This window comes from Mastomys coucha, unplaced genomic scaffold, assembly GCF_008632895.1.
Source record: "Mastomys coucha isolate ucsf_1 unplaced genomic scaffold, UCSF_Mcou_1 pScaffold8, whole genome shotgun sequence".
In the NCBI taxonomy this organism is placed as follows: domain Eukaryota; kingdom Metazoa; phylum Chordata; class Mammalia; order Rodentia; family Muridae; genus Mastomys; species Mastomys coucha.
The window spans coordinates 18,724,729-18,748,580 of record NW_022196914.1 but is presented as its reverse complement, the minus strand read 5'-3'; the positions used below and the strand labels follow the sequence as shown (position 1 = coordinate 18,748,580).

Genomic DNA, 23,852 nt, shown 5'->3' with positions numbered 1-23,852 from the left:
TGAGATAGTGTGTTATTGAGATCACCTGCTTCTCTGAAAACTGAAAGTCAAGAGTAAAGGAAGGATCAGCTTCAATCCACAATCTTCTCAGGAGAGATACAGATTTGTGTCTATTTCAGAGTTCTAGAGGAAAAGCTTAAAGGACAAGAGATAAAAACGATTGGCTTGTCAGTCACTGAACCTTTCGACCACAACAGCAAGTATGAGAAACAGAGAGAGGAAAAATTAAAACCAACAAGAAAGAAGCAATTGTACTTTTGGATATGTTTCCTGTAATGAGGTAGTCCTTACACACAAATTAGTTATGTGGACTCATTCAATCATTTTGAACCGTTTTCTGTGTAGCCTGTCCTAACTTCAATTGATTATGTTAATATATGTTAGATGACATATGTGATGCTGTACAATGACAGGAGGTGTGGGAGGTGATGATTCCCATAATAAAACGTTGAGAAGACACATTACAGATCACGTTTATGCAAATCTGATGGTTCTTTTCCCTTTTTATTTTTGCACTCTGCATTAAGAGTAAGTACATGTTAGTATGACTCTTGGAAATTTGTAGGTTGAAGACTAATTTAGTTCTTTCACAACTTATTTGGGGATATACCATTCCTTCTGCCTTAATTTAAAGAGATCTCAAGTTGACAAACAGCTTTTCCTAGTAATTGAACTGTACCTTTCCTCAGTTTGTGTATTTATTTTGTAAGATTACAAAATTTTCTATTTTCTCTTTTGTAGCTGTACATAATCATGTATTTAATTTATACAGTTGAAATAAATGAATAAAACAAGAAATATATTCAAGCAAAAATACTCACATCTAAGGTTTTATGAAATTAACCCTCAACTAATGACAAAGTCACTTCTCAAATAGGTTCATCATGGGTTGAAAACAGTGGATTTATAATCTACATACCAAAACATCATATCTGACCAGTAGAGCACATTCTAGAGCCTTTGTTTTCTATGATGTCCTTGTTGCTTATATGTAGTTCTTTCTAGATATTACCCAAAAAACCATCAAAGTCCAGTATCAACTAGAAATGTATTGTTTTCATAATATTTTAGAGTGGACAATTGTGTTGGTCCACCCTAAGTCAGAAATCATATATGCTCTGCTCATGGTATTATGATAGACATGCATTTGCCAGAATCCAACCTCTTCACTTTTCCATGTCAGCTTGTCTGCTATGCATTGATCTTGACCTGCATTGACCTTGAAATTTAACTTTCCATCTTATAATCAATAGCACATTCATAGATGTTTCCACTTCATTCAGTTATCCACTAAGCTTATTTCCTCTTTCCTATAACTTAAAATAATTATCTAACCATATTAAATTCTCCTATCCTAGCAACTGTGCATAACAACAGCCTCCCTTTTTTCTCCCACATGGAAATCAAAAGTTGTTCAAAATATTTAACCTCCCCTCCTATTATTCCTACACATGGCCCTTCTTCACACTAAAGGGACAGCCAGATCAGAAACAGAGTATATTCAAATCTATAGCAACCTATTATTTTATGAACTCCTGAAACAATTATTTGTATAGTCATGGATTGCTTCATAAAAGTAAAACTTTTAATATAGAATAATAAATACATTAAGAAGTTGAAGGTAAATAAAGAAAGGCCCTGTATGCTCTCATCCTTGAGTGCTTGGTCCCTCTTCAGTTGTGCTATTTGGGAGGTTTAGGTGATGGTATTGCTGAAAGTCACATGTCACTAGAGGCAGGATTTCAGAGGGAAGGCCGCCAGCTAGTTTTACTTTGCTTTTTCTGCTTTGGTGCTTTACAGTTCAAAATGTGAGCCCTCAGGTTTCTTTCTGGCCACCATGCCTCATGCTGGCTGCCATTGCTCTATTCTGCTATTATGGACATGTATTCCTCTGAAACTATAAGCCAAAGTAATCTTTTTTCTCCATAAGTTGCTTTCATATGCTGTTCTTACCAAAACAACAGAAAAATAAGTAATATAGAAATAGGCTGGTAAAAGTCTTTATGAGTTTATAAGTAGTTAGAAAAAACCTTGGTGGACAGACTGGATAATAGAAGAGAAATACTATCAAATGGATTGTTGCTACAACTAAATATAAATGGTTGTCCTGCCTACAAGATTACTGGGATAAAGATAACAGGGATACGAGGATAACAAGGATAACAAGGATGATAAGCATAAAGTGAACAGAGACTGAAGGAACAACTAATGACTGCCCCAACTTGAGTCCCATCCAACAGCACAGAGCCAACTCCAACAATATTAATGATTCTCTGCTTTGCTTGCAGACATGAACTTAGCATAACTGTCTCCTGAGAGACTTCATCTAACAGTGGATGGAAACAGATGCAGAGACCCATAGCCAAACATCCCATGAATCTCCAGCGACTTGTGAAAGAGTAGGAGATATATCTGAGCAAGCTGAACGGATCAAGGACACTACAAGACGACTTATAGAGAAAACTAAACTGGTCCCATGGGGGCTCACAGAGACTGAGCCACCAACCAAGAGTATGGAGGGGCTGTACATAAGCATACCCCAACATTTGTAACAGATGTGAATTTTAATCTTCCTGTGGGCCCTTGAACAATTGTAACAGGGGCTGTCTCTGATTATGTTGCCGTCCTTTAGATCCTCTTCCCCTACCTGGACTGCCTAATTGGGCCTCAGTGGGAGAGGAGGTGCTTAGTCCTACTGGAACTAGATATGCCAGGTGGGGGTGGTACCCAAGGTAGCCTCTCAGTAGACAGCTATGCTAAGTTTCTGTCTGCAAGCACAGCAGAGTATCATGAATAGTGTTAGGGTTTACTCTGTCCTGTGGGAGGGACTCAATTTGGGACAGTCATTGGTTGGCTGTTCCCTCAGTTTCTGTTCCCTTTATCCTTGTTGATATCATTTTCTATACTTAAAAAAAAACTGGACTAAAACCATAATAATCTAATAATGGTTATTAGATATATAGATCCTTCATATTTACAAAGATAATAATTTGGTTTTCCAGGGAGGCTGAAATTAATAAATTGTATTAAACTTCATACTCAGAAATAATTGACCTAATTAATGTTTTGTTGGACTCTTTTCAATAACTAGTATTTATTTTTACCATGATCTGTCTTTATTTTTTATTCCACCTCACCTAATTATAGAACCAGCTCTGTTGGAATGAGCATCCTTATGTGTGTGCATATCAACACTCAAATTCAATCTGATCTGAATTTGTTAGTAAAGGACAGAGACTGGAATGAAGCTCCAGAGGTCATTGTATGTACTTATATAATATGAATCAATTAAGGATGGATTATAAGATACCTATCTATGTGAATTAAATTTAGAATTTCATATCTTCCTTGTCCAGCAATACTTCCTTAAAGGTTTCTAAATTCAGTACCATTCAGATGAGGTTGTTCTATTCACAGTATTTAAGAATTACTCTCGCTCCGAATCTGCTCACTCCGGGCCTTTATCGTAATGCACAAAGTACAAACTACAAACCATAAGAAACTCAAGAAGAAGGAAGCCTCAAATGAGGATACTTCGTTCCTTCTTAAAAGGAGGAAGAAAATACCCATGGAAGGAGTTGTAGAGACTAACTTTGGAGCAGAGAATAAAGGAAGGACAATTCAGCAACTGCTCCAACTGGGAATCCTACCCATATTCAATCATCAAATCTAGACACTATTTTGGATACCAACAAGTGCTGGCTGACAGGAGCCTGAGATAGCTGTCTCCTGAGAAGCTCTGACAGCACACGACTAATACAGAAATAGAGGCTCACAGCCAACCATTGGACTGAATACAGGCTCCCCAATGAAGGAGCTAGAGAAAAGACCCAAGGAGCTGAAGGGTTTGCAGACCCTTAGCATGAACAACAATATGAACTAACTCGTACCCTCAGAGCTCCCAGGGAATAAACTCTAACCAAAGAGTACACATTGGGGGGACTCATGGCTCCAGCAACATGAGTATAGTAGAGGATGGCCAAGTCAGTCATCAATGGGAGGAGAGGACCTTGGCCCTGTGAAGGTTCTATGCCCCAGTGTAGGGGAATGCCAGGGCTAGCAAGTGGGAGAGGGTGCAGTGGTGAGCAGGAGGAGGGGGGAAGGAACAGAGGATTGTTTTAGTTTTGTTTTTTGTTTTTTCTTATTTTATTTTATTTTTATTTTTTCTTTTGGAGGGGAACCTGGGAAAGGAGATATTGTAAATAAAGAAAACATCTAATAAAAATAAAGAATAATTCTCAGCTTATGGTGAAACAAAAATAGAGCAGAAACTGAAAGAAAAGCCAGTGATTGATCCAATTTGGGATTCATTCCATGTGCACAAACCAAACCCTGACAATATTACTGATGCCATATTGTGCTTGCAGATAGGAGACACCATGGGTGTCTTCAGAAAGGCTCTACTAGCAACCAACTGAGATAGATGCAAATACTTACAGCCAACTATTGGATTGATGTGGGGGACCCCTCTGGAAGTGTTAAGGGAAGGACTGAAGCAGTGAGGTGGATTGCAACCCCATAGGAAGAACAATGATGTCAACTAATCCAGACCCCTCAGAATTCCCACCAATCAAGGAGCATACAGGGGTTGGTCCTCAGTCCTGGGCACATGTGTAGCAGAGGACTAACCTTTCTGGCCTCAGTGGGAGAGGATAAGAACATTCCTGTGGAACCTTGATGCTCCAGGGAAGAGGGATGCAGGTAGGAGTGAGGTGGGCTTGGGAGGAGAGGTGGTGGAACGCTCTCTCAGAGACGAGGGAAGAGAATTGCGGTGAAGAACTCAGAGAGTGGAGATGGTTAAGGGGGTCAACTTTTGGGATGTAAATAAAATAATTTAATAAAAAACTATAAAAAGAATATTTAAGAGCCTTATGATAACTTAAAATGTTTAAAACATCTCTACTAGGTCCAAGTTCTTTGTCTTGTGAGCTTTAACAAAATAAAATGTTAATGGAAACATTTACATTGTCTAATTCTGCCCATATCAGTTTACCTGAAAGAACTACCCATACCCCAAAAATTACAAAAATGCAATTATTTTTTTTAAAAAAACAAGCCATCCATATGGACCCAAAGCTTATAAAATAGTTAAAGACACAACTAGAGAGAAACATTTAATATGTGGCAAATCCCAGAATACTGGCTTACTCAGTTAACTATGGAAAGTATCTAACAATATGTGCAGGATAGGCTAGATTCTGATTTGAATCAGAAATCTGCACCCAGATAAACCAATGTAAAATCTTAAAGCAGGAGTCTTAGTTTAAAAAAAAAAATAAAAAGGATTGCATGAAAGCCAAGTAGTGAGAGCATGTGTGCTCAACACACTCTCAAAACTCTATAGGGACAGTGAGTACAGTAGCATGCCAGGAAACACAGGAGTTCAATGTGCATGATAATTGTTGAATGTGACAGAGATATTGGAGCATGACTGATTAAAGTGAAGCGGTGAAGCAAATGCTCATGAAAGAGGAAAATCACAGCTGAGAGTAAAGTGGACACAGGAGCAGGAGAGAGAGCACCACTAGCTCACATCTGGGATATTTTCTTTTAGATGGATACATTTTATTCTGCACATTATTGGGAAGTGTGTGAGGATATTTGTGCATATAAGCCATAGGAACATAGGTTTATCTGAAGATTTCAGTACATACTGGACTAACCATATATATGTATATACATATATAATTATTTAAGCATTTAAAACAATACAACTTTAGTGTATTATAAAGTTATCATATTTAATTTCAGTCCTATAAATAAATACTCAGCATACTCCTGGTCATTTTGCTATAGCTTCAATACTACCAGAGAAGAGTTGAATAGTTTTGGACAGGACCACATGGCTCACAAGGTTAAGAACGTAATTCTATTTAGAGGGCATAAATGGCTGACTACTAATATATTCTTCATCTCTATGAGTTTCCCAATCCTTACAGCATCACAGCAATTTGTATAATGCATGTCTATGCCTCATATAGAGCAAGAACATAGATCTTCAACAAGAATGTAGTGACAATGTAGTTTTTATGAATTGTGTAATATATGTGTGTAATTACATCTGAGTGTTATAGAAATGAACACATACTGAGAAACAGTGGTATATGATTTTGAGACACATAATCTCTTATGTTTTCTATTTGGGGGACTGTAGTGAATTTCCAAGAACAAGCTTTTATTTTCCATTTTAATTAAACTAAACATTTAATTACATTTCCACTACTCTGTCAGCAGAAATGAATCTATAAATGTGGAGTGAAAAATTATGAGAGTTGCTCTTTAATATCCCATCACAAGCAGAGCATGTTATGGGCAATCTGTTCTTGGAGGGTACATAGCAGCCGTGTTTCCCATGAATGCTAATTTTGCTGGGGCATTCAACTACAGTATAGAACTTTTATATTCTTAGCTAATATATATACCACTTGAATCCCAAGCTCTTGAAAATACATGTCATATTTACAATCATACCTTTGCCCCTAAGGGTTTTAATTTTCAGCAAAAGAGAATTGAATAAGTGGACAGATTTTGCATATCAAGTACAACTCTGCTGTATAGCAGAGCATCCACTGCCTATGTTCAAATCAAATCAATAAAATTATATGAACACTTTGGTTTTTTTATTTTATTTTCAGGGGCCAATATGTCTACAGCAATTTTCTAGGCACTGTGAAAACTAAATGGTATCACCATACAAAGTGTTTATAGTAATACATGAAGGAAGGCTTATAAATGTGAATGGCAATAAGAAACAAAGAAAGATTCTGCATAGGGATGCAGATAGCGGAGGCATAATAGTGCACTCTGACCAAATGGTAGATATTTAATAAATGTAATATTCTTATATTTTGTTATTTGAGAATTATTATATCCATTTATTTTTGTTTGTTAATATTTTTGGCTATGTTGGTAAAGTTTTGAAACTATGAATGTAGAACTTTATACACTTTCTTTTCCTTGGGGTGTATACTAGCACGGGCCTAGGTATTTGCATAAATATGAGATGGGGTTGTGTAGTTCTTTTCCTTTGCAATAAAAAGTATTGACAAATTTGCATATATACATTTAACTTCCTAGTCTAGTTATTTTCTATTTGGCTTTTATCCCATTACTCCAACTAGAGTTTTCATTAAATCTCTTTCACCAATCCATCTTGGGGATACTTTTAAGTATAGAGACGAAGATCCATTCTACTTTTAATCCCCATCTCTCTAGTTATGCCTTTCCAATTCTGCCCCTTCCTTACAACATCTGTTACTGAGTAGTTAAACAAGGCAATATTTTCAGACACCATATCAGTAAGGTTTTCCACTTATGTCTGTCTCTCCCACCTGTGTCACTCCTTAATAATGGTCCTATAGCTGTCTATTCAAATAAATATCCATGTTTCTTTTTTACAACACAAATCTAAAATAGAAATAATATTATTCAAAATAGACTTTATTCAAAATAATTATTATTTCAAAAATAGAAATAATAATTGCTTATTTCCAAAATGCAGGTTTCTACCCATGATTCCTGTTTTAATAATCAATGGAATTACCAATGCTGTCACCCATTTAAAGAATCAGGGGTGATGTTATATTTCCATGACTCCTTAACCTCCCACATTCTCATCTAGCAATTATTACACTCTCATTTGACCTCCCTAATAGCCTTTTCAATCCCATCTACTTTCTCCTATCTCGACTGACATATTTTTATCCAATTTATTATAACCCTTCCTTTACCAAAAAGAACTAGTCTAATTAGTCTCTCTATAAACACTACATGAGAGCTGCTTTTAAACATAGTGCTGATCCTTTCTTGCTGCTTCATTAGCATTGTGAAAATAACATAATTTATTTCATAGGGGAAAAGAGAGTTGCTATTTGGACATAGAGGTGATACATCTGTATTTAGTTATTGTCTTATAAATATCCAGGTTAAGCTTAAGACATGAGATTATAAATATTTACCATAGGTTATAGAATATTAAAATATATCCAAATGATATGATTCTTCAGCATTATCTTTGTATCTATGTACAAAAAAACAGTTTAGCATAATGGAATCCAAGATTACTTCAAAGAACAGATGAAATAGGAGGGACAAATGAGGGGCTATCATGAAAAGAAGAAGAATGCCTTTCTTGAAGAAAATGAAACATGAAGATTTTGTGTTGAGTGTGAGAAAGATCAGAACTGAGCATGAAACTGTTAGAGCCACGTTTGTAGTGTTCTTCCTTCCTAGCAAAGGATTTCTTAAAGCAATTTTTTCCTGCTCTATAATGGTATTTAGATCCCCAAAGAATGGACAAAATGAAAAGAGAGTTTACTTTACTTTCTTACTTGGAAGACATATCAAGTGGCTTCCTAGTGGGAAAAAAATTGATTTTGAAGTTCCAATACATGTGTGGACATGTAAGAATTTCCACCGTTTCCCATTAAAATGGATGAGTGCTAGTATAAATGCTGAATAGAAATAGTGTCAAAACACCTCAAGCTTATGGTAAGTTTAAGAAACATTCTCACATTCAATGAACACATGTTATATAAAACAACTATATACATATTACCTACATTAATGAAGTAATACTACCTAATATCATAATAGGCTGTTAAGTCTGAAGATCTGGCAGCTATAAGTAGCACACATATCATTTATATTTCAGTTTTTCAGCCATTTGTCAACTTTCTTTCCCAGTGTGCATGAAAGGCCGTTCAACATAGATTTTCAGCTTTACTTAAATTATGTGTCTTGTTCTGAGATGTCAAGGTATAGCTTTCCTATTCAAAGATGATGATTACCTTTTGCTTTTGGTTTTTGTTTTAGTTTTCTACTTTTCTGTTACCGAACTAGTGTCACAACTAGTGTCACAACTAGTATTATTGTCAACTCGCTGCACCTGAGGAGAAAGAAATTCAACTGAGGATTTTCTTATGTGAGTCTCTCGGAGGGATTTTCTTAGCAGAACTTTCATGGAGGAAGGTGTGTAGATGGTGCCATCCCTTGGTAGGCAGGTGACTCTGAGATATATAACACAAGTAGCTGACCTTGAGGCTGGCAGCAATCCAGCAACTGCATTTCTCCCTTATCCTTGCTTCACATCCTAATATATCTTTCTTGGTTGATGGATTTAACTTGTAAGCCAAACAAATTCTTTCTTTCCCCAAATGACAATTGGTCAGTGTTCTATCACAGCAGGAGAATAGCAAACCAGGACACCTGTCATTAATACAAATTTAGTGTAAAGTCATGTGAATTAAAATACTTTAGAACAACTCTACAAGCAGTCTCACCAGTGATATACACTAATCTACAATACCATTTATTATTTTTGTGGGATAGTTTTATTTATTTGATACATAGTATTTTTCAAATATAAGATATTTAGGAACAGACTCAGATTATCCCCATTATGTCAAACAATGTGTAGGTGAAATTAATGTTTCCTTTTTTTAACTCTTGATTTATTTCCCATCCAGACACTTTGTAATACAGATGTATTTTTCATAAGTAGCCAGTAGTAATAGTTGTTATTACTTTTGTAGTCCTGTAGCTTCTAGAAAACCAAGATTACCAGAAAATAGCCAAGTTTTTAAATATTAAGAAGGCATTACTTTAACAATCTAGGAAAAGTTAGAATTTCATTAACACTTGCTACAATGTGAATGTAATTTCATAGAGTTTTAAACCTCATTTAGTATGTGTACATGTGCGATTGTGTCTCTCTCTGTGTGTCTCTGTGTGTATGTGTTCATGTGCGTGTGCATGCCCACATATTGTGGCTTGTGGCACAGGAGTGTAGGTCAGAGGAAAATAATGTGAGGTAAGTTCTTCCTTATTTCTACGTAGATGCTACAGACTACACTCAGTGTTGTCAGGCTTGTGCTTCAAGTGCTTTCTGCAGCTGAGCAATCAACCTTGCCACCTCTAATTAGGTATGATTTATAAATGCATTCCAAATTAAAAATAGTGGAATATAGCTCCCTTTCTGAAAAAATTGACTTTGTTATCCTGGTCATCATTTACATGTGAAATCACTATTCCCAAGTGAGCTTTCTTTTACACTGCGAAGTCATGGTGGTGCTTCCACTGCAGTGGTGTTTGACGGCCTTGCATAGTTCCCATGTGTCACAATTTTGTCTGGCTCAGTATGGCAATGTTTTAGCCATTTCACTGGGCCCTTCTTCCAACAAGTGCCTGTAATAGTGTGCTCATTTCATAGTTATTATGACAATCTTAGCATAACCACCTTTATGAATTCTTTGTTATTGGCACAAAACATGTTAAACATGTTAAACTGGTGACCAATTTAGGATGACTTTGAATCTTTTTGCTCCCAGTCTAGGACAGCGGGAAAGATGAAAATTGTTTGAAATACTTCTTTGTATCTTACTATGTTTATTTATAAGGTCTATTGATTGATTAATGCTATGATGGATTTTATTTATAGGAGCTATCCATCTTAAGAAGACTTAAGTGTTCAATGTCACCAGTTCCTCAATTTGGAGTTACACATTTTCTTTTTTTTTTTTTTTTTTTTTTTTTTTTTTTTTTTTTTTTTTTTTTGGTTTTTTCGAGACTGGGTTTCTCTGAGTAGCCCTGGCTGTCCTGGAACTCACTCTGTAGACCAGGCTGGCCTCGAACTCAGAAATCCGCCTGCCTCTGCCTCCCAAGTGCTGGGATTAAAGGCGTGCGCCACCACCGCCCGGCCACATTTTCTTTATAGATAGTAAAAGCAAGGCTAACAACAGAACACATATATATTAAATTCACAGCTACTGGGGCTGAAGAGATGGCTCAGTGGTTATTATTAAATAGGACCAGGATTTGTCTCTCAACATCCACATAACAATGCAGAAACACTGTAATTTCTCTAAAAGGGGATTAAAAACCCTCTTCTTCCCTCCACAGGTACCAGCCCGTGGAGCACAGAAATACATGCAGAAAAACACTTGTATGCATAAAATAAAATACAAATCTCAAGTGCATATCCATCAAATAATATTTAAGTAGAAAATCTCAGGGTGAAGCAAACAACACCTTTTAAAATACACTATTTTAACTGTTCTTTCAGTGCCAAAATTAAAATACCACTTTTATTTTACACAGTTAACTGTATTTTTGATATGCTTCCCCAAATGCTGTTAAGAGCAAGAAAAATTGTTTATAGTGAGATCAACAACATTTTTAGATTGCTTATGTAAGTCAATAGATACCCTGCTGTTTAATATACCATTTTAGAGAATGTATAGCACTGTAGTTATACAAAATTGCTAATGGCAGAATAATTGCATTTCTCTGAACTTATATGAAGTGAGTATAAGTGTTCACTGGTTATGCCACAGAAGCGTAGAGCTACTGCCCATTAGAAGTAATGTTAGACAAGTTCAGGAGTAAACACTGACCTGAATTTTAAAGCAATTGATAATGAATGGTTCTTTACTAGGTACTGTCCATATATTTAGAATCCAGACCAATCAATCCAATAACTGCTTTAAATATACACTACTGTGGTAATTTGAATGAGAGGCTCCTAGAAGCACATACAGGTGAATGTCTTTTTCTTATTTGATGGTAGTTTAGGTAGAATTATAAGGTATAGACTTGAAGAAGATGTGACATTTGATTGGCTTTGAGGTTTCCAAAGCCAATGCTAGGCCCAGTATCTCCTTTTCTGCCTCCATTCTATGGATAAGGTATAAGCTTTAAGTAAATACTCCAACAGCATACCTACATGCCTACCACCATTATGACCATGGGTGAACCCTCTGAAACTATAACCACACCCCAATTCAATATTTTATTTTCTAAGCTTCTCTGGGTTGATGTCTCTTCACAGCAAAAGAATAGTAAAGTAAGGCAAGATTTTAATGGAAAAGAAAGGGAAACAAAAGCACAATATCTGTACTAGGATGAACATTGCTACGATAGGGTAAGGTCCAGATGAGAACTTTCACAGTTTTATGTAATCTAATCAAAGCAATATTTGAACTCTTTAAGGACAAGGTACAACTATGACAGCTAAAAGATGAGATGATGTAACCACGGACAGAACAGACAGACAGCCGATCTGACTGTCTCTCTGTCTCTGTCTCTCTGTCTCTCTCTGTCTCTGTCTCTCTATATCTCTGTCTGTCTGTCTGTCTGTCTGTCTGTCTGTCTGTCTCTCTCTCTCTCTCTCTGTGTGTATGTGTGTATGTGTGTATGTGTGTGTGTGTGTGTGTGTGTGTGTGTGTGTCTGTGTCTGTGTGTGTGTGTCTGTGTCTGTGTGTAGCCTATAATTTCAAATAAAACCCAAGCTTGTTCCAGCAAGGTGCTAGCAACTGGATGTCTCACCCATTCTCTATGTCTAGCTCCAAGTGGCCCTTCCATGGCTGGTTGATAGAAGGCTAACAACCATTCTGGTTTCACTCAGCTCCCTTTAGCCCCATGAAAGGAAAACACTAGAGACATATTTACACCAGTCTGATTTATATTGTTAAATCTCCAACCCCAATATGCCTGTGCAAAGAACACACAACTCAGTTAATATACTTAAAAGCTGCATGCCTAGATTGGGCAAATATACCCTATACTACTCTTGCCCAGGTATGAAATCCCTAGCTACTTGCGGCTTCTCCAGGCCATGTGGGTCTGCTCCATCTTCCATCTCTTCTTCCATATTCTTCTCCCACCATCCTCCATCTCGTCTTCTCTCTTTTCTTTCCTTCCTTCTCTTTCCTTCTCTAAAACTTCTACCCATGCCTTTCCCTTCCACTGCCCAATCAAAGACTCTAGCCTTTATTTTCAGTTAAATTGGGAAGCACGTTCACATGGAATCACCTGAGTATGTGATCTGCTCCTCATTAGGGGCAGAATTAGTATCAAAACACAAACAGTATCAAGAAAATCCACAACATGTGTGTTTATGTGTGTATGTGTGTGTGAAATGAGTGTATATATATATATATATATATATACATATTATATATGTGTGTATAGAGTATGTATATATACATATATAAAAGAATATATATATGTAATGAGTATATATGTCTGTGTATGCAAAAGAATTATATACATATATTTTTGATTAGTATATATAAAAACTTGAGCCTGATTGAGAAAGCAATGTTTCAAAACAGTTTCAATCAACCAGGTGGAGAGATTTAAGCAGTTATATTTCCTGGTTTATTAGCCCCAACTGGAGAAGTATTTCCTACTTATGTTCTAATATAACATTGACTGAAGTACAAATTCTCTCTCAAGTACTGGTGGTGTCTCTTTTATCTAGAGTCTCTGCTTCAAAGGCCCAGAGCATATAGTCCTCCAGAGCAGAGCTTCTGGTGTATGAACTTCTGGAACTTTAGAGATTTTTTTCCTCTTTTTATATTTATTTATTTTAATCATTTTATTTGTTTACATTTCAAACGACATTCTCCTTCTTGGTTACTCCTTCACCAAACCCCCATCCCAAGCCCCTTTTCTCCCCTCTTCTTTGTCTCTATGAGAGAGCTTTAGAGTTTGAATGAACCTTTCATGGGGTTCACATAATACCATCAGAAAATGAAGATGTTACATTATGATTAGTAACAGTAGCAAAGTTACAGTTATGCAAGAGCAACTACAATAATATTGTGGATGGGGCTCACCACAACAGGAGGAATTGAATTATTGGGTCATGGCACTAAAAGCTTGAGAACCCCTGCTCCTAGACTGAGAAGAGCAATTTTGGACTATAATACTGTTGAAGGAAGGATGGAATCTCCCTTGATTAGAGACAACAACAAAAAGAACATCCATTATGAGAATAATAGTACACCAAAGAGCTTGGGAAAGTTGAGATAGGAATAGAAAGAACCAAGTTATTATGGGACTTCCATACATCTTTGAGAATGATTGATTTGAATGTCATGTTAATACAAATGCTTGTTCAGGAATAGAACATTGGGGAATTTTTAGTTGTGAAAGAATGGACGAGAGCAACCAGATCAAGTTTCTTATAAGTCCAAATTTTTTGAAAGTGATTCAATATTTATCATGTATCTATAACTAGACAAATAAGAAGAATAGATCTGGCGTATATCCTAGAACTCTAATAACTGACCACAGACTATGCATCAGAAAGTCTCATAGACATCTTGAGAATATAGAACAGTAATATCTTTGAGTATTAGAAAAATCAAGACAAAAGATTTGGTGTATATTGGATAATGGACAAGAACTACATTATCAATGTCATATAAGTATTCATGAATAAAAAATGAGTTTTTGGCTTTAAGATCATCAATAGGAGGAGAGGAGCTCTGCCCTGTGAAAGTTCTGTGCCCCAGTGTAGGGGAATGCCAGGGCCAGAAAGTGGGAGAGGGCGCGGTGGCAGGCATGGGGAAGTGGGAGGCAACAGGGGTTTGTTTTGGTTGTTTTTGTTTGTTTCTTTGTTTTTTTGGAGGGGAAACTGGGAATGGAGAAATTTACATGTAAATAAAGAAAATATCTAAAAAAAAAAAGATTGTACTTTGACTTGTAATTAGTATGTAAATATTCATTCTGACACAGTTAAATTTGAGGATACTAATGTATCAGCTGCTATTTAGTTATAGTGAACAGTGTAAAAGTACAGATTGGAAATGAGACCACTGAAAGATGTAATCATCAAAGGTTCCTAAAGATTACCCAATCATTTCTAGAGTGTGTGGGTGAATAAATATACTTGTAATCACACCATCAAAAGTGACCAGCATTTTGAGTACAAAATGTATAATTGCACTTCACAGGTTTGTATTTATTTGTTTGTTTGCTTGGCTTGGGATTTTGATGTTTTAAAAGTCTGCAAAAAGTTGGCCAGAGTAAGAGGGAAAAATACCATCAAATATTTATAGAAATTGGGCAGAGGTTAAATGTTTTAATCAGGGAATTTAGACTTCTGAAAAGACAAAACTATACTGGTAAGATAAATAGAGCTAAGAGAAGAGAGACAAAATTCAACCTAAAATCTAGCAGAAATTCAAGGAAAGATACATTTTGTTTTCTTATAGTTTAGCCCAAATATACATTGTCTCATAGTTTGGGTATTTTTCAAAAGTTTCCAAGTTATCAGTATTGTCAAATAATAAAGAAAGCAATGATTAGTTGGTATAATTATTATAAACATACATTTAAATAATACTTCAACTCCATCTAATTGTTTCTCTTATGGATCATTATCTTTTTAAAATTCAAGTAAATGTCATTATCAAAATAAATTTACATTAAATCAAAATATCAAAAAAAATTTTAAATTATTCCATAGAATTTGATACGCACATTTCTCATTTTAATATAATTTTAAAACCATTCAATATATTTCTCAGGCAATATTATTAGTTATGAAGGACTAAATAAAATATTGCAATACTTAAAGTTCTTTCTTTAGATATTTGTATTGAGATAAATAAGAGAGATTTTTTTTTCTTAAAGTCAATTCTGTCTCTTGCCAGTATGATGGGATAATATAAGAATGATCAAATTTCACCTTCTAATGACTTTTTCCTTCCAACAGAAATGTCAGATTCTTTATTTTTGGATGAATATACTCTCTTAGGTCCTTTTTCCATTGACAAAAGAAATGGTATTTTCATGGATAATAATTTACTCAAGTCTGAGCAAACCACTTACCAAGTCATTAATACTTCATAAATCTGAAGGGAAAATGAAGTCACAAAAATAAAACTGGCAAAAGCCACATAATAAAATAAATAAATAACCCTTTAGAAAAAATTACTTCATTGCACAGGCCAACTTCTATTGAGTGAGTGGATAATTTTATATTTATCTGATGATTGTAGGCTGAAGATCAGATCGTGGTCACCTCTTTTATTTTTGGTACCTGGGATAAGAGGTGAGTTTCACCAGAAGGATTTATAAATATAGAGCACTGTGGTCAAGCAGGATTCTAAGGCAGGAGAATTTTTTATAATATCCAATCTGCTCAGGCTTACCAACCTCTGCCATGATGAAGGCCATGCTTTGGTCTCCTCTCACCTAAAACTAGCTACAGAAAACCACGTTTGCTAAATGAATAAGCAGTCTTCTACACATTATTTTAATTCAGTTTCCCCTTCAAATTCCCTATCAACTACACAACTTAAATAGTTACAGTTGGTAAATATACAACTTTAGTTGAAGAATACATTTCAAACTTTGTAGAAAAGCACACGTTCTTTTATGAAATCTAATGATTTTGATAGTATTTCTTCTTTATAAGTCTCTGATTTGTTTTTGTTAAAACTCAGGATGCAGAATAGTGCACTTTTCTCCTAAACTGATGACACTTTCATATTAAGAGTTCCTTATATCACCTCTTTCAGTTTTTTTATTTCCTTAAATTTCATATTAGACATTTGTTCAGATTCTGCATTCAAAATCAATGTTTGTGTTTGAATTCATCCACTTCTCAGATTTTTTCTATTATCCTTCTCAAATTTTATTATCAACATGACATCCCAGATTCACTTGTGAAGAAGGAAATACAATTGTCGAATATTGTCTAATAAGTTGGCTGGTGGCATGTGTGTGAAAAAAAAAAAAAACTTATCTTGGTTTATGACTCCTGTGCACCCCTAGGTTAGTGGGCCTTGGATATATAAGAAAACTAGTTATTCATAAGCTGGGGAACTAGCCAATAAGCAACATTCTTCTGTGGTTTCTGCTTTAAATTCATGTCCTGAACTCTTTAGAAAGTGAACTATGAACTGGCAGTACAAGATGAAACAAACACTTCCTCCCTTAGTTTACTTCTGTCCTGCTATTTATCACAACAAAAAAGCAAACTAGGACATTTATGCTCAGCCTGTTATTTGCATGTGTGCCTGATGTCTCCTTTCTCTTTTATTATCATTATAATGCTTAAACTTTGCATTAGATAGGTAGTATCTCATTTACAGAATAAATGCATCCATTCACAATAGATAGGAAAGGAATTATTAAATTGCACAAAGAGCCCACAGAATCTTAAGTGGCACCAATACACCAGAGGAAATCACACTACAGAGCCAGTGTCACCAAATGAGCTACTCTAACCACAATCACAAATGTTGCTCTAAAATTGTGTTATCTGTGAACTATTACAAGCAAACCATCACTCAAACTAGTTCTACACAGTCTGTGTATTGATTAAATAAACTTAACTTCCATCTATAACTAATGTTTCAGTAGAATCACAGAAATATGCTCTTTAATATTCCCAACCAAGATAATGAGGGAAACTACGTCATTAGAATGCGTGTTTAATAAATAAAGTCACAACATATAACACATATTGTTATTAGAATCATAATTTTACAAAACAACAACAACAACAACAAAAGAAAAACAATGTAACATGGAATGAATATTTTTTGCCCAAAGACCTTAATCATTGTATAAGGGCAAAAAAAAAAAAAAAAAAAAGGGAAGTTAACCTTCATTCTGAATCCCTCATTTCTTCAAAAATGGTCTATAGTTCACTTTTGATTACAATTGTTCAAAACTATCAATTCATAAAATAATATTTTAGGTATTAAAATTGTATAATGTTGAATGCATGATAAGATGTATTTGTAAAATAGCATGTATATGTAAGATACATGATAAAGAAAATGATAAAAGATGATAAAATGTTGCATAAATATTCAAAAAAATGTTGCTTTCTGTTTAATAATATACAAGCATCACTAAGTTTGTAAATAAATGGCAAATCCTTTGAAATGTGTACAAATTTGATGTCTGTTTGATGAGTATATATAGAATAATGAAGCTTTTCATTTGTTTGATCTAAAGTCCAGACTGAAATCTTCAAACAGTTGAGAGTTATTGAGGAATTCTCTATTGAGACAGAAGTGTTTATTTTTTTCTGAGGTTACTATGGGGCATCCACAGAAAAATAATGGCTCTAAATCCACACAAAGCACTTATAAACCATTATCCTATTATCAGCTCTCTGTTTCGAAGGTGGCTGCAAGTGTTGAAGAAAGCAAATGTAAGTAAATGAAGATGTGATTGATTATGTCCCTAGCTGACCTACATGGTCTTTCGTAAGGTGTGGCATCCTTCGACAATGACTCCCAAAGAGCTCTGCTGACTAAATTAGTCATTAATCTCAGGTCATGTCATTTGTTTAATGACTTTATACATTTTGTTCTCTCTGGAGTGAATACCCACTCATAGTTTCCTCTCAAATTTTCTACAAAGATGCACCCAGAAAACCCTTTGATATATAAATCTTTACACTCTGAGACAGAGATAGACGTCTCTTACTATGTGTACTAGTCAGCCTTTTATTTCTAAGTAAAATACACACCTCTATGTACTGTAAAAAAAAAACTTCACTTTATGCTTTTCTGTGGTTTACTGAAGGGTAGAAGATTTTTTTTTTTTTTTTTTTACCTCTGCAGTATGAGAGAAAAGCCACACGAATTTGTGCAGAGCACAAGAATTTTGCCAGGATGCTAGAAAAACCCTGAAGTTGTGTTAAAAGATTTCCCTGTTTTCTAATTCTCTTACAGGTAATTGATCATATTTCTGTCTAAATAAGAAACAATGATGCAAAACATATAAAATAGATTGATATACTTTTAAACTAGTAGGTAGAAAAATATCAACAGTATTCTTATTTTGTTAATTAGGAAAGGAAACTTGAATGTTTTTTTATTTTCATCCCTTTTTCTAAAGTTCATCAGTGTGTGTATTGCACAAATAAAATTTTCATTCTTTTCAAAGAAATAATGTTTGTGTCAGTTTTAACTGCTGTCATTTCATCTTAATCATCTCTCTTGTCTTCAGACTCATTCTCCTTTAATTAATTCAGGCATCGCCCATTGTTAGGACAACTCAAAATTATAATGCTTGTCTTGGACTAGCCACCCAGCAAGTTATTTCACTACATTCAACAAGTCTTTCTGTCATTATTATTCATTATATGTTTTATTTCTTTGTTCTAAATTTTACTGTGAAATATATTTTATTGAGTATGCAACTACCCTTAAAATGTAACAATATATACTATAAAATATTACTGTTTACTTCTCATATACATTTACATAAAGGTATACAGCATTTTATTTCTGAAGTAATATCTGGATTTAGATGTTAGACAATTGACTTGAGTGTTTTCTTAGATAAATATAGTAAGAACAGCTTGCTTTTATTTTGCAAGAAAAAAAATGAATGAGGTGTTAAATGAGAAGAGGTGAGGTTCTTGCATTTGGTTGGGCAGATCCAGTGTGCAATGAAATCATGAATTTGCTGCTATCTAGACACAGAGAAGAATTTCACAGTCTCTCACATTCATATTTTCTGAAGTGAAATAAAATAGTTAATACAATTCTCATTGAATTTCTGTAAAGTTAAGTAACAACCTACAGGACAAGCCTACAAACTTTATTTAGCCTGAGGTTATTCATTAGATATAAACTTATATTACACACACTATAGGAGTCTATACTATAATTTATCTACCAAACAGCAAAATACAAATATGTTCAGTTTAGTGTTTGGAACACTTCTGATACCTCTCCATATTATACCTGATTAAAATGTATTGGCACTATTACACAGGAGTTCAACTCTGCGAGAATAAGGGTAATATAAACTGCTGAAAAGGACGATTTAGAAGCTGCACCTTCCTGTTAGAATGCATCAAAACAAACATCCTTGTATAAAACAATGCTACTAATTTTAAATAGCTCAGCATTTCATGTATGATTGTATAATTTTACATATTCATGTATAATCATTTACATATAAAAATATTACACCAAATTGTACCTAGTGTGTATGTAATTGATTTAGACTAATGTCTGATGAAGTATGATTAGAAATTTAAAACAAACATGTTTAATTATAGTTTTCCAATTTAATAAATGATTATATAGATATTAGAAAATAGATATTCTAAGATATTATGTAATTTCTTTACTTAGAAGTTACAAATTTACATATGTATAATACACTCAAGTGTATAAATCACAATTTTTATCTAAATTATCAAATATTAATAAAGTTCTGTCTCTTTCAAAGGCATTATTTCCTTTATTTCTGTGAAAGTATTATGCTAGCTTGTTTCTAGAGTCTTCTAATGTATTAGAACTATTAGAACATCTGCATATTATGTGACCCTAGATGCTACTATGACAGGGTAAGGTAAATACCTCTTGCTTGTCAAGCAGCTTGAGAGAATCCAGCATATTTACGTTTAGCATCTCAATGGCCATTTCAGTGAGGAGCAAATGCTAGTTCTCTTGAATCTGAAAATGACTCTTGAAAGTGAGAAAAGAGTACAAGGTCAAACCAAAATGAAGTTCTGGTTTACATTCTATTAAATATCATCTTTGAAAACAAAGAAACCTTTATTTTTGTTAGTCATATATTATTGTAAAAATTATGCATTGAAATTCTTACCTTCAATTTTTAAACATTCTTATTATAGTGTATGTTGTATATGGAGCGCACACACATGCACACACACACATACATATATATCTTGTCAGTTTATAATAGAAGTAATCAGAAAAGATGTTAGGATGCTTTAAGATATCATTCACATTCAGCATCAGGCAAATGCTTAAGGTACATCCCAAGCAGGACCTAACTGTTTCTGATGGTGAGTTGAATTTTGATGCATCTTTTATAACTCGACAAATAAGTATCCTTTTTTTTTCATTATAATCTCATTAAGCTATATAAAATGTCTGGTCAGCCTCCAAGAAAATTTATTGTATTTGTAAATATTGTCTTTAATTTATGTTCAACTGTTAAAGTTTACATTTATTTTAAAATTATTGAAGTTCCACTTGATACTTAATGAAAAGAATTCCCTTTTTACGAGATTTGGTACTTAAATGTCCTCCAGCCTATGAATGGTTAATGAGAATATGGTATATCACATGGTAGAATAGTAATGTGATGTGAGTAATGTGAGTAATGTGAGTAATATTTATTGGAAAATGATTAATGAGTAATTTTTAAAATGAGTTTTGTATGAAACACAATAGTGAATTTAAAATGCTTATTATTTGGGATTTTCAAGAAAGGTGTCTTATGTTAATTATATTATTTCTAGAATAAATAATTGTAACTACATTAGTTTCTATTGCCATGTAACAAAGCACACAAACTTAAGTAAGTCAATACAGCTATGTAATACAAAAAAGATAGAGAGCTTGAATTCTCTGCTCACAACTTCATAAAGTAGAACCTAAGGCATGTTACTCTCAGTTCTCATATGAATGTTTGGGGAAAAGTTTTCTGTAAGCTCCATTCTGTCTTCTGTCAGAGTCTACTTGGAAATAAAATCAGTGTGCTGCAAAGATTTCTACAACTCTATATTTATTGTAGCAATATTCACAGTAGCTAAGATGCAGAATCGGTCTGTGTGTCAGGCAACTAATAAATGTGTAAAGAAATGTGGCTGATTTAAATAATGGCATGGTAATCGGACAGACGTACTGTTGTTTGTTATAATATGGATTGTTCTAAAAGCACTCAGTTGGTGGGGTAAACCAGTGCAGTCTCGTGTGTAGAAACAAAATTTAGAAGGGTGTTTAACAGATGCTAGACAGGATTGAGAAAATGAGGCATAGGAGGAGACTGGCCAACATAAACCAAGTTCTATTAGATATAAAAAAACCTGACACTTCTACTTCACTGTCTGGTAGCTTGTTAACAACAATAAACTGAGTTCTTCAAAGTACTATGAAAAGAAGATTTGGTACAGAATTATTCTCATCACATCTTCATAACTGTGATTTTGGTAGTTATGAATTGTAATATAAATATTTTTGGAGATAGAAGTTTGCCATAGCTGTCATGACCCACATATTGAGACCCACTACTCTAAGTAATTCACCAGTGGCATCCAAGGCTCCCTAAAGTACTGGGATTACCCCTAGTTATCTGGGGTCAGTATGCTGAGCTCTTGGAGAGATTTTGAAGAATGGTAAGTTTTCCTTCAGGATTTGTCCTTATTTAAGACACCAGAGAATAAATTTACCAAGAAAGCTTTAAAATATCTTTATTAAGCACATAACACATATTCAAGGAGACCAGAATAACAAAGACTTTACTATGTAGTGACAAATGTGATTTTGCTTTTCTCTTTAAAAACCAGTTGTTGTCTCATTATAACTCTGTTGTTTGTCCATGAAGTGTTTGTGCATGTATGCAAATATACACAAGCCATAGTGCATATGTGGCTGTCTACCTTTGAGACAGAATCACTCTGCTGTGTGCCGCTGGGTGCATCAGGGGTGTGCACTCTATGTTTCTGCAGATTGTCCCAATGCTACTGGCCTCCTTAGAGTAGCTACACTAGGATTACACACACATATCCATGTCCAGGTGTAGATGGATGATAGGAAGTAAATGAGCATCCTCCTGTCTGCAGGGCAAACACATCACCTACTAGGTTGTCTCCCCTTCCTCTAAAGACTATTTTGCTTGTTACTGATGCATTATATATATATATAATGAGACAGGGTTTCTCTTTATCTTTGTATAGCCCTGGCTGTCCTGGAACTCACTCTGTAGACCAGGCTGGCCTCGAACTCAGAAATCTGCCTGCCTCTGCTCCCAAGCACTAGGATTAAAGGCGTGTGCCACCACCTCCCAGCATTACTGACACATGTATACATGTATGTATATAAATATGTATATGTAAATGTATATGTAAAATACATATAAATATGAACATATATGTATATGAAATATGTGATAAAGTGTGGGGCAGTGGTCTGTTCAGACACCCTGGTCCCAGTCAAGTATAAGTCTAGAACTCCAGTGACCCAGTGAGCAATAATTTCGGCCATGACTCTTGCATCTCTGGCTCCTGTTTCAGTCCTAAACCCTCAAAGCTGCCCGCACAGGAGATGTGTGTTCTGTCGCATAGACAATGAGCCAAGCTCCAAGCATTCTAGCTGGACCCTACCCCCAGTCATCTGATCATAGCCAGATAGCTCCACCCCACAATATAAGGAACACTTTGTCTCCTTCTCTCTCTCTTGCTTTCTTGCTTTCTTGCTTTCTCTCTTCCTCTCTTGCCCTTCTCTTTTTTGCTCTTCCCACTCTCTTGCTTTCTCTCTTGCTCTCTACCTCTCTTGCTCTCTTCTTTTCTAGCCCTCTCTTCCTCTCCTCTCCTCTCCTCTCCTCTCCTCTCCTCTCCTCTCCTCTCCTCTCCTTTCCTCTCAGTTCTCCTTTTTCTCTCTTTCCACATGGTCATGACCAGCTTTTTTTCTCTTTTCTACAATAAAATCTCACAACTATGCATTGCCTCCTTTTAACTAACATGTCCTGTCATGCAGCCCCAGCATCTGCAGCAGCAAGACCCATGCCAACAATAAAGTTGTGATAGTTTAGTGTACAAATAATATAATGAATGACAAAGTCAAATTACTTTCGTTACCTTCCATTTAATTTTTTGTTAATTTCTGATCAACTTGTAGTAAATAGTTGAATATATCCATAAGACACTTTGTTGTAGAAGAATAATTTTAGTTCAGAAACATGACTACTTTGTCAAGAGATCACATCCAAACACCTCCTAGGTCTATGTGATTAGGATGGAATGCAGATAGACCCTTAGTACTAAGGGACTTAGTACTAAGTACTTAGTACCTTTAATTCCTAATAATGTACTTAAGTTTAGTTTCATAAAGAAAGAGCCATGTTTGAATGTGATGTCTAATTGAGAGACAGAGAAAGATTTGGCAAAAAAGTCAGATATAGGGTATGGTTACTCACACAAGAACAGCTCAGGGAAAGGGAGGTAACTGAAGAGAACAGTGGGGAGGCAGTGTGAAGAGAATAAGGAGAATGAGAGAGAGAGAGAGAGAGAGAGAGAGAGAGAGAGAGAGAGAGAGAGAGAGAGAGAGAGA

At 35.0% G+C, this 23,852-nt stretch overlaps 1 protein-coding gene across 20 annotated transcripts in view; it reads right to left on the bottom strand.

The window, feature by feature from the left end:
- Cdh18 (cadherin 18) overlaps window positions 1-23,852 on the bottom strand; it is a 904,392-nt gene that overhangs the window by 414,879 nt on the left and 465,661 nt on the right. The window contains exon 9 of one of the 20 annotated variants that reach the window (XM_031359900.1): window positions 20,133-20,240. The exons of the other annotated variants lie outside the window; for them this stretch is intronic. The gene's annotated coding sequence lies outside the window, so the exon portion shown is untranslated. The remainder of the gene's footprint in view (window positions 1-20,132; window positions 20,241-23,852) is intronic. 20 annotated transcript variants of the gene reach the window in all.